Source organism: Pseudopodoces humilis, chromosome 5, assembly GCF_049639895.1.
Source record: "Pseudopodoces humilis isolate 2021_Gansu_Grassland_sample_001 chromosome 5, ASM4963989v1, whole genome shotgun sequence".
In the NCBI taxonomy this organism is placed as follows: Eukaryota; Metazoa; Chordata; class Aves; order Passeriformes; family Paridae; genus Pseudopodoces; species Pseudopodoces humilis.
Genome location: NC_142204.1, coordinates 72,378,219 through 72,391,893, shown reverse-complemented (window position 1 = coordinate 72,391,893; position 13,675 = coordinate 72,378,219).

Genomic DNA, 13,675 nt, shown 5'->3' with positions numbered 1-13,675 from the left:
GGGGGGCTCGGGGGGTCAGGGGGGGCAGGGGGACATGGGGAGTGGGTTTGGGGGTCACCAGGACAGGAGGAACACGGGGGTGGGTTTGAGGGTGATGAGGGGCTCAGGGCTTGGGGTTTGGGGGTCACCAGGAGGTGCACGGAGCAGCTTTGGGGGTGCCCAGCAGCTGTCGGGTGCGGGGCTGTGGTTTTGGGGGGCGATGCTGGGGTGGGGCGCAGATTTTGGGGGGCTGGGGTGGAGCTGGGGGGCTCGGGGGGTCAGGGGGGCCAGAGGGGCACGGCCTCGGGGGACTCAGGGGGGCTCGGGGTGGAGTTGGGGGGCTCGGGGTGGAGCTGGGGGGCTCAGAGGGGCTGGGGTGGGGCTGGGGGGCTCGGCCTCCGGAGGCTGAGGTGGGGCTGGGGGCTCGAGGGGCGCGGGGGGCTGGGGCTGGGGGACTCAGGGGAGCTGGGGTGGAGCTGGGGGGCTCGGGGGGCCAGGGGGGCTGGGGGACACGGCCTCGAGGGGCTGGGATGGGGCGGGGGGGCTCGGGAGATGCGAGGGACTCGGGGTGGGGTTGGGGGGCACAGCCTCGGGGGGCGCGGGGTGGGGCTGGGGGGCTCGGGGGAACAGGTGGGGCAAGGGGACACGGCCTCGGGGGACTCAGGGGAGCTCGGGGGGCCAGGGGGGCCAGAGGGGCACGGCCTCGGGGGGCTGGGGTGGGGCTGGGGGGCTCGGGGGGTCGCAGGGGGGCCAGAGGGGCACGGCCTCGGGGGGCTGGGGTGGGGCTGGGGGGCTCGGGGGGTCGCAGGGGGCTCGGGGTGGGGTTGGGGGGCACGGCCTCGGGGGACTCAGAGGGACGCGGGGATGGGGCTGGGGGGCTCGGGGGGTCGCAGGGGGGCTCGGGGATGGGACTGGGGGGCGCAGGGGGGCTCGGGGATGGGGCTTAGATGGGGCTGGGGGGCGCAGGGGGGGCTGGGATGGGGTGGAGGGGCAGGGGATGGAGGGATTGAGGCTGGAGGTTTTGGGGAGTCTGGGTGCCAAAATTGGGGGTTCAGGGGGTTGGGGGTTCAGGGATGGGGGTCTGGATGCCAAGATTGGGGGTGCTGGGGTGCGGCTGTGCCAGTTTGGGGGCGCCAGCACCGGGGGTCTCGGTGGGTCCGGGGGGAGCTGTGGGTGCCAGAGGTGAGCCTATGTCAGTTTGGGGGTACCAGCACTGGGGGTCTCGGTGGGTCTGGGGGTGCCGGAGGGTGCGGCTGTGCCAGTTTGGGGGGCTCTGGGTTCCGGGGGAGAGCCTATGTCAGTTTGGGGGTGCCAGCACCGGGGGTCTCGGTGGGCCCGGGGCGGGCTGTGGGTTCCGGGGGTGAGCCTGTGTCAGTTTGGGGGTGCCAGCACCGGGGGTCTCGGTGGGTCCGGGGGTTTTGGGGGGCACTGGGCGCCCCCTGACCCCCCGTCCCCGCCGCTGCCCCCCTCAGCCGAGCGTTTCAGGAATATTACCAGGAGCACCTGGAGTACGCCTGCCCCACAGAGGACATCTACCTGGAGTAGGGGTCCCCTGCCACCCCCGCCACCCGCCACGGTGCCACCCCCGTGCCACCCCCAGGGGCTCGGGGTGACACCCTGTGACACCCCCAGGGACTCGGGGTGACACCCCCAGGGCTCAGTGTGACACCCTGTGACACCCCCAGGGACTCGGTGTGACACCCCCAGGGACCTGCTGTCACCCCCAGGGGCTTGGTGTGACACCCTGTGACACCCCCTAGGGACCTGCTGTCACCCCCAGGGACTCAGTGTCACCCCCAGGGACTCGGTGTCACCCCCAGGGACTCAGTGTCACCCCCAGGGACTCGGTGTCACCCCCAGGGACTCGGTGTCACCCCCAGGGGCTCAGTGTGACACCCCCAGGGACTCGGTGTCACCCCCAGGGGCTTGGTGTGACACCCTGTGACACGCCCCGGGGCTCAGTGTCACCTCAGGGGCTCGGGGTGTCACCCCCAGGGACTCGGTGTCACCCCCAGGGACTCGGTGTCACCCCCAGGGGCTTGGTGTGACACCCTGTGACACCCTGTGACACCGCCCGGGGCTCGGTGTCACTCCGTGTGTGACCCCAAGGCCTCGATGTCACCTCCCCGCCCCCCCTCTGCCCCTCCCCCCCACCTCTCGGGGGTCCGGGGGTCCCCTGGGGGGTCCGGGGGGTCCCCTCGGGGGGGGTGACACGGCCCAGCCGGGGGGTGACACGGCCCGAGCAGCCCCCCCTGCATGAGCACGGCCAGCCCGGGGGACACCGCGGCTTTGGGGACACCGCGGGGGGACACCGAGGTGAGGGGGGGGGGGGGGTCCAGGAGCAGCTCGGGGGGGGGGGGGATGGATGGGGGGTGGGGGAGGGGCATTTCCACGCACCCCCAAATCCTCCAGATGTCCCCCGGGGCAGCCCCTCCCCCTCCCCCAGTGGCGGGTGTGCTGCCCCTCGTGTCGGTGTCCCCGGCTGTCCCCAACCCCCGCCACCCCCCTCCGCCACCGAGCTCGGGCCCCGGGGGGGGGTCCCGGGGCCGCCCCCTCCTCACTGCTGTGCCTGGTGGTCCCTCGCTTCGGCCCCTGTCGCCCAGCGCTATCGTGACTATATCGCCACCCGCTCGATGTCCCGATATTTATCTGTAACTCAGCAGCCAGAGGAGCCCCCCGAGCCACCGGGCCAGCCCCGGTTGTCCCCACGCCGTTGTCACCCACTTGGTCTTTCAATAAAATATATGCTTGGTGTGAGCTGCGACAGCGCGGGGACAGCGGGGACAGGGTGGGGACAGAGAGAGGGGACAGGGTGGGGACAGCGGGGGGACAGCGGTGACAGAGAGGGGACAGAGAGAGGGGACAGGGTGGGGACAGCGGGGACAGAGAGGGGACAGAGAGAGGGGACAGCGGGGGGACAGCGGTGACAGAGAGGGGACAGGGAGAGGGGACAGAGAGGGGACAGAGAGGGGACAGCGGAGGGACAGAGAGGGGACAGAGAGAGGGGACGGCGGGGGGACAGCGGGGACAGAGAGGGGACAGAGAGGGGACAGAGAGAGGGGACAGCGGGGACAGAGAGGGGACAGGATGGGGACAGCGGGGACAGAGAGGGGACAACGGGGACAGGGTGGGGACAGAGAGGGGACAGTGCTGGGGATATTCAGGGCGGGGTGGGACACCCAGGGGAGTTGGGGACACCCAGAGGAGTGAGTTGGGGACACCCAGGGGAGTTGGGGACACCCAGGGGAGCTGGGGACACCCAGGGCAGTGTGTTGGGGACACCCAGAAAAGGGGGGACCCTTCACTGTCCCTTTGTCCCTCGGCCGTGCCCCACCAGGGTCCCCCCCCTGTCCCGGCACTGGGGACACCGGGGGGGGGCTGGGACCTGCCGGAGGTGACGCTGGGGACAGTGACATCGTGCCACTGGTGTGTCACCTGAAGCATCCCAAAATTCACCTGAAGAACCCCAAAATTCACCCGGGACACCCCAAAATTCACCCGGGACACCCCAAAATTCACCTGAAACACCCCAAAATTCACCCAGGAACACCCCAAAATTCACCTGAAACACCCCAAAATTCACCCAGGAACACCCCAAAATTCACCTGGGACACCCCAAAATTCACCTGAAACACCTCAAAATTCATCCAGAACACCCCAAAATTCACCCAGCGAACCTCAAATTTCAGCCAGAAATATCCCAAAATTCACCCGGAACACCCCAAAATTCACCCAGGAACACCCCAAAATTCACCTGAAACACCCCAAAATTCACCTGGGACACTCCAAAATTCACCTGAAACACCCCAAAATTCACCTGAAGCACCCCAAAATTCACCTGAAGCACCTCAAAATTCACCCAGAACACCCCAAAATTCACCCGGGGCACCCCAAAATTCACCTGAAACACCTCAAAATTCACCCGGGACACCCCAAAATTCACCTGAAGCACCTCAAAATTCACCGGGAACACCTCAAAATTCACCTGAAACACCTCAAAATTCACCTGAAACACCCCAAAATTCACCCAGAACACCCCAAAATTCACCCAGCGAATCTCAAATTTCAGCCAGAAATATCCCAAAATTCACCCGGAACACCCCAAAATTCACCTGAAACACCTCAAAATTCACCTGAAACACCCCAAAATTCACCTGAAACACCTCAAAATTCACCTGAAACACCTCAAAATTCATCCAGAACACCCCAAAATTCATCCAGCGAACCTCAAATTTCAGCCAGAAATATCCCAAAATTCACCCAGAACACCCCAAAATTCACCCAGAACACCCCAAAATTCACCCGGGGCACCCCAAAATTCACCTGAAACACCTCAAAATTCACCCGGGGCACCCCAAAATTCACCTGAAACACCTCAAAATTCACCTGAAACACCCCAAAATTCACCTGAAACACCTCAAAATTCACCTGAAACACCCCAAAATTCACCTGAAACACCTCAAAATTCACCTGAAACACCTCAAAATTCACCTGAAGCACCCCAAAATTCACCTGAAGCACCTCAAAATTCACCGGGAACACCTCAAAATTCACCCAGAACACCTCAAAATTCACCTGGAACACCCCAAAATTCACCTGAAACACGCCAAAATTCACCCAGAAACACCCCAAAATTCACCTGAAACACCTCAAAATTCACCTGAAACACCTCAAAATTCACCCAGAACACCCCAAAATTCACCTGAAACACCTCAAAATTCACCTGAAACACCTCAAAATTCATCCAGAACACCCCAAAATTCATCCAGCGAACCTCAAATTTCAGCCAGAAATATCCCAAAATTCACCCAGAACACCCCAAAATTCACCCAGAACACCCCAAAATTCACCCGGGGCACCCCAAAATTCACCTGAAACACCTCAAAATTCACCCGGGGCACCCCAAAATTCACCTGAAACACCTCAAAATTCACCCGGGACACCCCAAAATTCACCTGAAACACCTCAAAATTCACCCAGAACACCCCAAAATTCACCCGGGACACCCCAAAATTCACCTGAAACACCTCAAAATTCACCCGGGACACCCCAAAATTCACCTGAAACACCCCAAAATTCACCTGAAGCACCTCAAAATTCACCCAGAACACCTCAAAATTCACCTGAAACACCCCAAAATTCACCTGAAACACCTCAAAATTCACCTGAAACACCCCAAAATTCACCTGAAACACCCCAAAATTCACCTGAAACACCTCAAAATTCACCTGAAGCACCCCAAAATTCACCTGAAGCACCTCAAAATTCACCCAGAACACCCCAAAATTCACCCGGGGCACCCCAAAATTCACCTGAAACACCCCAAAATTCACCCGGGACACCCCAAAATTCACCCTCCGAGTCCCTCGCCTGGAGCTGGAACCATCCCAGGATCCCATCGACCACAGGAGCACGCGGAGCTTTCTTATAAATTTATTACATAATAATAATAATAATAATTAATAATAATAATTAATAATAATAATAATAATAATATAATATAAGAAACATAGATCTCTGTGGGGGATGTGTATCACAACGTCAAGGGCGGGAGGCGAATGGCCGCACCTCCGTGACTCCGGAGAAGGAGAAAGCTCCTCCGAAAATCCATACAAAATTAAGGGTGAAAGTCAAACTGACCCTGGGGGAAATTAAAAACGGAACGAAAACCCACAGGTGAGTCCGGCTTGGGGCAGAGAGGGTGGGGGGAACAAAAAGAAGGGGGGGAACCGAGTGTGGCGGGTCCGGGCTGTGCACATGCAGCGGGCGTGAGGGCGTGGCACATGCATGGGCAGTGAGGGCGTTGTTGGCCGGAGGGCGGCCGGACAGCGCGGCCCCGCCAGGGGTTGTGTCCGGCGGGGCCGTCCCCCCGGGGGGAGCTGAGTGACCCGAGGGGGGGTTTTTGCTCTTTGTCACAGTTCGGGGACAGGCGGATGGAAAAGGGGAGCGATGGCGCCGGGCTGGACAACGGAAAAATATCGACAATTTTTATTTTTTTTTTTGGGGTGGGGGGGGGGGGGGGGGGAAAACCTTCCCCCTTTGGAAGCGGGGGGAAAGGGGGGGGGATAAAAGAAAAGGAAAAGTGTCTCCCTTTGTACAGCGGAAAAACCCGAGTGCTGGAGAAGCCATGAGAGGAATCACAGTAACCGCCGCGGCCGGGCGCGGCCTGGCCCGGGGGCGGCGTGGCCGGGGGTGGCACGGCCCAGGGGTTGGCGTGGCCGAGCCGTGGTCAAGGGGTTGGCGTGGCCAAGAGGCCAAGCGGTGGTCAAGGGGTCGGCACGGCCGATGGGTTGGCGTGGCCGAGGGGTGGCCGAGGGGTCAGTGTGGCCGATGGGTTGGCGTGGCCAAAGGCCCAAAAGGGCGGTCAAGGGCTCGGCACGGCCGAGGGGATGGCGTGGCCGAGGGGTCGGCACGGCCGATGGGTTGGCGTGGCCAAAGGCCCAAAGGGGTGGTCAAGAGGTTGGCGTGGCCGAGGCGTGGTCAAAGGGTCAGCGTGGCCGATGGGTTGGCGTGGCCAAAGGCCCAAGGGGTGGTCAAAGGGTCAGCATGGCCGATGGGTTGGCGTGGCCAAAGGCCCAAAGGAGTGGTCAAGGGGTTGGTGTGGCTGAGGGCTTGGCACGGCCAATGGGTTGGCGTGGCCAAAGGCCCAAGGGGTGGTCAAAGGGTCGGCACGGCCGATGGGTTGGCCTGGCCAAAGGCCCAAATGAGTGGCCAGTGGGTTGGCGTGGCCAAGGGGTTGGCATGGCCAAGGGGTTGGCGTGGCCAAAGGCCCAAAGGAGTGGCCAAGGGGTTGGTATGGCTGAGGGACTGGCCTGGCAAAAGGGCGGTCAAGGGCTCGGCACGGCCGATGGGTTGGCGTGGCCAAAGGCCAGAAGGAGTGGCCAAGGAGTTGGTGTGGCCGGGGGGTTGGACTGGCCAAAGGCCCAAAAGGGCGGTCAAGGGCTCGGCACGGCCGATGGGTTGGCGTGGCCAAGGGGTCAACACGGCCAATGGATTGGCGTGGCCAAAGGCCCAAAGGGGTGGTCAAGCGCTCGGCACAGCCGATGGTTTGGCACGGCCAAGAGGTGGTCAAGACCAAGGGGATGGTGTGGCCGAGGGGTTGGCATGGCCAAAGGCCCAAGGGCTGGTCAAGGGGTTGGCACGGCCAAGGGGTGGTCAAGACCAAGGGGTTGGCGTGGCCAAAGGGCCAAGAGGGGGTCAAGGCCGATGGGTTGGCATGGCCAAAGAGCTGAAGGGCGGTCAAGGGGTCGGCACGGCCGAGGGACTGGCATGGCCAGAGGGCTGAGGCGTGGTCAAGGACTTGGCACAGCCGATGGACTGGTGTGGCAGAGGGGTCAGTGTGGCCGAAGGGTCAGTGTGGCCGAGGGGTCAGTGTGACCGAGGGGTCAGTGTGACTGAGGTGTCAGTGTGGCCGAGGGGTCAGTGTGACTGAGGGGTCAGTGTGACCAAGGGGTCAGTGTGACCGAGGGGTCAGTGTGGTCAAGGGGCCAGCATGGCCAATGGGTTGGTGTGGCCGAGGGGTCAGCATGGCCAAAGTGTTGGCATGGCCAAAGGGTCAGTGAGGCCAAAGGGTCGGCACAGCCGATGGGTTGACATGGCCAAGGGGTCAGTGTGACCCCGGGATTGACATGGCCAAGGGGTCAGTGTGGCCCCGGGATTGACATGGCCAAGGGGTCAGTGTGACCCTGGGATTGGCATGGCCAAGGGGTCAGTGTGGCAAAAAGTTTGGCATGGCCGAGGGGTCAGTGTGGCCAAAGGTTTGGCATGGCCGATGTGTTGTTGTGACCAAGGGGTCAGTGTGATCCAGGGGTTGGCAGAGCCGGGTGGTGACCCAGGGGTCAGCACGGCCGAGGGGTTGGCATGGCCGAGGAGTCAGGGGTCAGTGTGACCCAGGGGTCAGTGTGACCCAGGGCCCAGGGGTCAGTGTGACCCAGGGCCCAGGGGTCATTGTGATCCAGGGGTCAGTGTCACCAAGGGGTCAGTGTCACCCAGGGGTCAGTGTAACCCAGGGGTCAGTGTGACCCAGGGGTCATTGTGACCCAGGGATCAATGTGACCCAGGGGTCAGTGTGACCCAGGGGTCAGTGTCACCCAGGGCCCAGGGGTCAGTGTGACCCAGGGGTCAGTGTAACCCAGGGGTCAGTGTCACCCAGGGCCCAGGGGTCAGTGTCACCCAGGGGTCAGTGTCACCCAGGGCCCAGGGGTCAGTGTGACCCAGAGGTCAGTGTGACCCAGGGCTCAGGGGTCAGTGTGACCCAGGGGTCAGTGTCACCCAGGGGTCAATGTGACCCAGGGGTCAGTGTGACCCAGGGGTCAGTGTGACCCAGGGCCCAGGGGTCAGTGTGACCCAGGGCTCAGGGGTCAGTGTCACCCAGGGGTCAGTGTGACCCAGGGCCCAGGGGTCAGTGTGACCCAGGGGTCAGTGTGACCCAGAGGTCAGTGTGACCCAGGGCCCAGGGGTCAGTGTGACCCAGGGGTCAGTGTGACCCAGGGGTCAGTGTGACCCAGGGCCCAGGGGTCAGTGTCACCCAGAGGTCAGTGTGACCCAGGGCCCAGGGGTCAGTGTGACCCAGGGGTCAGTGTCACCCAGGGCCCAGGGGTCAGTGTCACCCAGGGGTCAGTGTGACCCAGGGCCCAGGGGTCAGTGTGACCCAGGGCCCAGGGGTCAGTGTGACCCAGGGGTCAGTGTGACCCAGGGCTCAGGGGTCAGTGTGACCCAGGGCCCAGGGGTCAGTGTGACCCAGGGGTCAGTGTGACCCAGGGCTCAGGGGTCAGTTTGGCTCCAGCCCTGCCTCCTCCCGGATGGCTTTTCCAAAGGCAAGGTGGCCCTGGCTCTGGAGGTGTCCGGAGCGGGGACGGGAGCTGTGGACACCGGGAATTGTTCCTCTCCCGCGGGAACGGCCACGGGGCCGGACAGTGGCGGGAGTGACCGCGGGGCCACCCCGGAGCCGGTGGCACTGAGGGACACCGGGGGGACACCGGGGGGACACCGGGGGGACACGGAGGGGACACGGGGGGGTCTGTGCTGGCAGCTGGAGGCGCCGCCCCGGGTGAAGCCAGTTCGCCCGGGGACCCTGATGGCCTTTGGAAGTCCCTTGTCCAGATCTGCCACCTGCCCGTGGCAGCGCTGGGGACAGGGGTGGGAGGGGGACAGGGACGGGAAGGGGACAGGGAAGGACAGGAGAGAGGACAGAGATGGACAGGAGAGGGGACAGGGATGGACAGGACAGGGGACAGGGATGGACAAGGGACAGGGATGGACAGGACAGGGGACAGGGATGGACAAGGGACAGGGATGGACAGTGCAGGGGCAGGGATGGACAGGAGAGGGGACAAAGATGGACAGGAGAGGGGACAGGGATGGACAGGAGAGGGGACAGGGATGGACAGGACAGGGGACAGGGATGGACAAGGGACAGGGATGGACAGGAGAGGGGACAGGGATGGACAGGACAGGGGACAGGGATGGACAGGAGAGGGGACAGAGATGGACAGGAGAGGGGACAGAGATGGACGGGACAGGGGACAGGGATGGACAGGAGAGGGGACAGGGATGGACAGGACAGGTGACAGGGATGGACAGGAGAGGGGACAGGGATGGACAGGACAGGGGACAGGGATGGACAGGACAAGGGACAGGGATGGACAGTGCAGGGGCAGTGATGGACAGTGCAGGGGCAGTGATGGACAGGAGAGGAGACAGGGATGGACAGGAGAGGGGACAAAGATGGACAGGAGAGGGGACAGGGAAGGACAGGAGAGGGGACAGGGATGGACAGGGGACAGGGATGAGTGGCACAGGCGACAGGAATGAGCAGGGCTGGGGACAGGATGAGTGGCTCAGGGGACAGGAACGACAGCGGCTGGGACAAGGATAAACGGGATCGGGGGACGAGGACGAAAAGGGCTGGGGACACGGATGAGAGGGACAGGGATGAGCGGGGCTGGGGACACGGATGAGAGGGACAGGGATGAGCGGGGCTGGGGACACGGATGAAGGGGACAGGGGACAGGGGGCAGGGGACAGGGGACAGGGATGAGCGGGGGACAGGGATAAAAGGAACAGGGGACAGGGATGAGCGGGGGACAGGGATAAAAGGAACAGGGGGCAGGGATAAAAGGAACAGGGATAAACAGGACAGGGATGAGCGGCACAGGGGACAGGGATGAGCGGCACGGGGGACAGGGATAAAAGAAACAGGGATAAAAGGGACAGGGATGAGCGGCACAGGGGACAGGGATAAAAGGAACAGGGATAAAAGGGACAGGGATGAGCGGCACAGGGGACAGGGATAAAAGGAACAGGGATAAAAGGGACAGGGATGAGCGGCACAGGGGACAGGGATAAACGGGATAGGGGACAGGGATGAGCGGCACAGGGGACAGGGCCAGCAGGACGAGGACGCTGCGGGGACACGGCACAAAGGGACACAGGTGGGTGGCAGCCCCGGGCGCTCCCGGGCCGGGCAGCGCGGGTGGAAGTCGCCTTCTCTGGCGTGGCGCCTGACTGGGACGAGCCGTGGTGTCCCCGCGGGGCGGGTGACACTCAGTGTTACCAACACAGGTACGGCTGCAGCTGCTTCAGCGGGAGCTGGGGGTGCCCGGGCGGGCACGGCCGCGGCTCCGCGGGCGCGGAGCGGGCACCGCCATTTCCGCCCTCGGGGGGCGCGGAGGACGAGGGGGGAAAACCAAAACAGGGAAAGGAGGAGGAGGAGGAGGGTGAGGAAGGCTCCTCCGAAATGGCGAGAAGGCGTCCAGCTCTCCCGGTCCCAGAGCGAGCTTGGCGCGGAGCGGTTGCGCTCCGCGGGGTTTTGGCCGCGGGCGGGTCTCTCCGTCTAGGGGGGGCCCCAAAAAACAGCTGCGGAAAAAGCAGGGGCCGAGACCCGGGGATGCCCGCGCTCAGGCCGCCACTGTCACCTTCCACCGCGGCGCGCAGGGGGACACCGGGGACACCGGGGACTGCGGTACCTGCGGGGACAGGGGAGGGACGTGGGGGACGGGGGGGACAGGGACAGGGACAGGGGAGACAGGCAGGGACGCGGGTAGGGACAGGGGCAGGGACAGGCAGGGTGGCAAAGCAGGGTGGTCAGTGCCAAGCAGGGTGGTCAGTGCCAGGCAGGGGTGGTCAGTGCCACTCAGGGTGGTCAGTGCTGGGGTGGTCAGGGCAGGGTGGTCAGGCAGGGTGGCAAAGCAGGGTGGTCAGTGCCAGGCAGGGTGGTCAGTGCCAAGCAGGGTGGTCAGTGCCAGGCAGGGTGGTCAGTGCCAGGGTGGTCAGTGCCAGGCAGGGTGGTCAGTGCCAGGGTGGTCAGTGCCAGGCAGTATGGGCAGTGCTGGGGTGGTCAGTGCTGAGCAGGGTGCCAGGGTGGGCAGGGGTGGTCAGTCCCGGGGTGGTCAGTGCCGCTCAGGGTGGTCAGTGCCAGGGTGGTCAGGCAAGGTGGTCAGGCAGGGTGGTCAGGCAGGGTGGTCAGTGCCAGGGTGGTCAGTGCCCAGGGTGGTCAGGCAGGGTGGTCAGGCAGGGTGGTCAGTGCCAGGGTGGTCAGGCAGGGTGGTCAGTGCCAGGGTGGTCAGGCAGGGTGGTCAAGCAGGGTGGTCAGTGCCAGGGTGGTCAGGCAGGGTGGTCAGTGCCAGGGTGGTCAGTGCCAGGGTGGTCAGGCAGGGTGGTCAGTGCCAGGGTGGTCAGTGCCAGGCAGTATGGGCAGTGCTGGGGTGGTCAGTGCTGAGCAGGGTGCCAGGGTGGGCAGGGGTGGTCAGTGCCAGGGTGGTCAGTGCCAGGGTGGTCAGGCAGGGTGGTCAAGCAGGGTGGTCAGTGCCAGGGTGGTCAGGCAGGGTGGTCAGTGCCAGGGTGGTCAGTGCCAGGGTAGTCAGGCAGGGTGGTCAGGCAGGGGGGTCAGTGCCAGGGTGGTCAGGCAGGGTGGTCAGTGCCAGGGTGGTCAGTGCCAGGGTGGTCAGTGCCAGGGTGGTCAGGCAGGGTGGTCAGTGCCAGGGTGGTCAGTGCCAGGGTGGTCAGGCAGGGTGGTCAGGCAGGGTGGTCAGGCAGGGTGGTCAGTGCCAGGGTGGTCAGTGCCAGGGTGGTCAGTGCCAGGGTGGTCAGGCAGGGTGGTCAGTGCCAGGGTGGTCAGTGCCAGGGTGGTCAGTGCCACTCAGGGTGGTCCTGGGAATTCCCCAATTCCCCAGCCTGGGAAGGGAAGTGCTCCGCCCGCCATGCGACATTCCCACGTGTGACATTCCCGTGGAACATTCCCACGTGTGACATTCCCGCGTGTGACATTCCCATGGAACATTCCCGCGTGTGACATTCCCGCGTGTGACATTCCCATGGAACATTCCCACGTGTGACATTCCCGTGGGACATTCCCGTGGGACATTCCCATGTGCGACATTCCCGCGTGTGACATTCCCATGTGACATTCCCGCGTGCGACATTCCATGGAACATTCCCACATGTGACATTCCCATGGGACATTCTACATGTGACATTCCCGCGTGCGACATTCCATGGGACATTCCCACGTGTGACATTCCCGTGTGCGACATTCCCACGTGCGACATTCCCGCGTGCGACATTCCCGGCGGGATGCGGAGGGGCTGGGAGCTGCCCGGGATGGGATTGGGACAGAGGTGGGAAGGGCTCGGGGACAGAGGGGACACCGACAGGAGGTGGCAGGGGAGGCACAGGAGGGCGGCACGGGATGGATCCGGGATGGATCCGGGATGGATCTGGGATGGAGATGGGATGGAGATGGGATGGATCTGGGATGGGAGATGGGATGGATCCATACTTGGACATGGGATGAGATCTGGGATGGGATCAGGATGGATCTGGGATGAGATCTGGGATGGATCTGGGATGGGATCTGGGATGGATCTGGGATGGATCTGGGATGGATCCGGGATGGATTTGGGATGGATCTGGGATGCATCTGGGATGGATCTGGGATGAGATCTGGGATGGGATCTGGGATGGGAGATGGGATGGATCCATACTTGGACATGGGACTGGATCTGGGATGGGATCAGGAATGGATCTGAGATGGGATCTGGGGTGGGATCTTGGATGGGATCGGGATGGGAGCTGGGATGGGATCTGGGATGGGATCTGGGATGGATCTGGGATGGATCCGGGATGGATTTGGGATGGATCTGGGATGGATCTGGGATGGATCTGGGATGAGATCTGGGATGGGAGCTGGGATGGGAGATGGGATGGATCCATACTTGGACATGGGACTGGATCTGGGATGGGATCAGGAATGGATCTGAGATGGGATCTGGGGTGGGATCTTGGATGGGATCGGGATGGATCTGGGATGGGATCTGGGATGGGATCTGGGATGGATCTGGGATGGAGATGGGATGGATTTGGGATGGAGATGGGATGGGATTGGGATGGATCTGGGATGAGATCTGGGATGGATCTGGGATGAGATCTGGGATGGATCCATACTTGGACATGGGATGGGATCTGGGATGGGATCAGGAATGGATCTGAGATGGGATCTGGGGTGGGATCTGGGATGGGATCGGGATGGGAGCTGGGATGGGATTGGGATGGATCTGGGATGGGATCTTGGATGGGATCGGGATGGGATTGGGATGGATCTGGGATGGATCTGGGATGGATCTGAGATGGGATCTGGGATGGGATTGGGATGGATCTGGGATGGATCTGAGATGGGATCTGGGATGGGATTGGGATG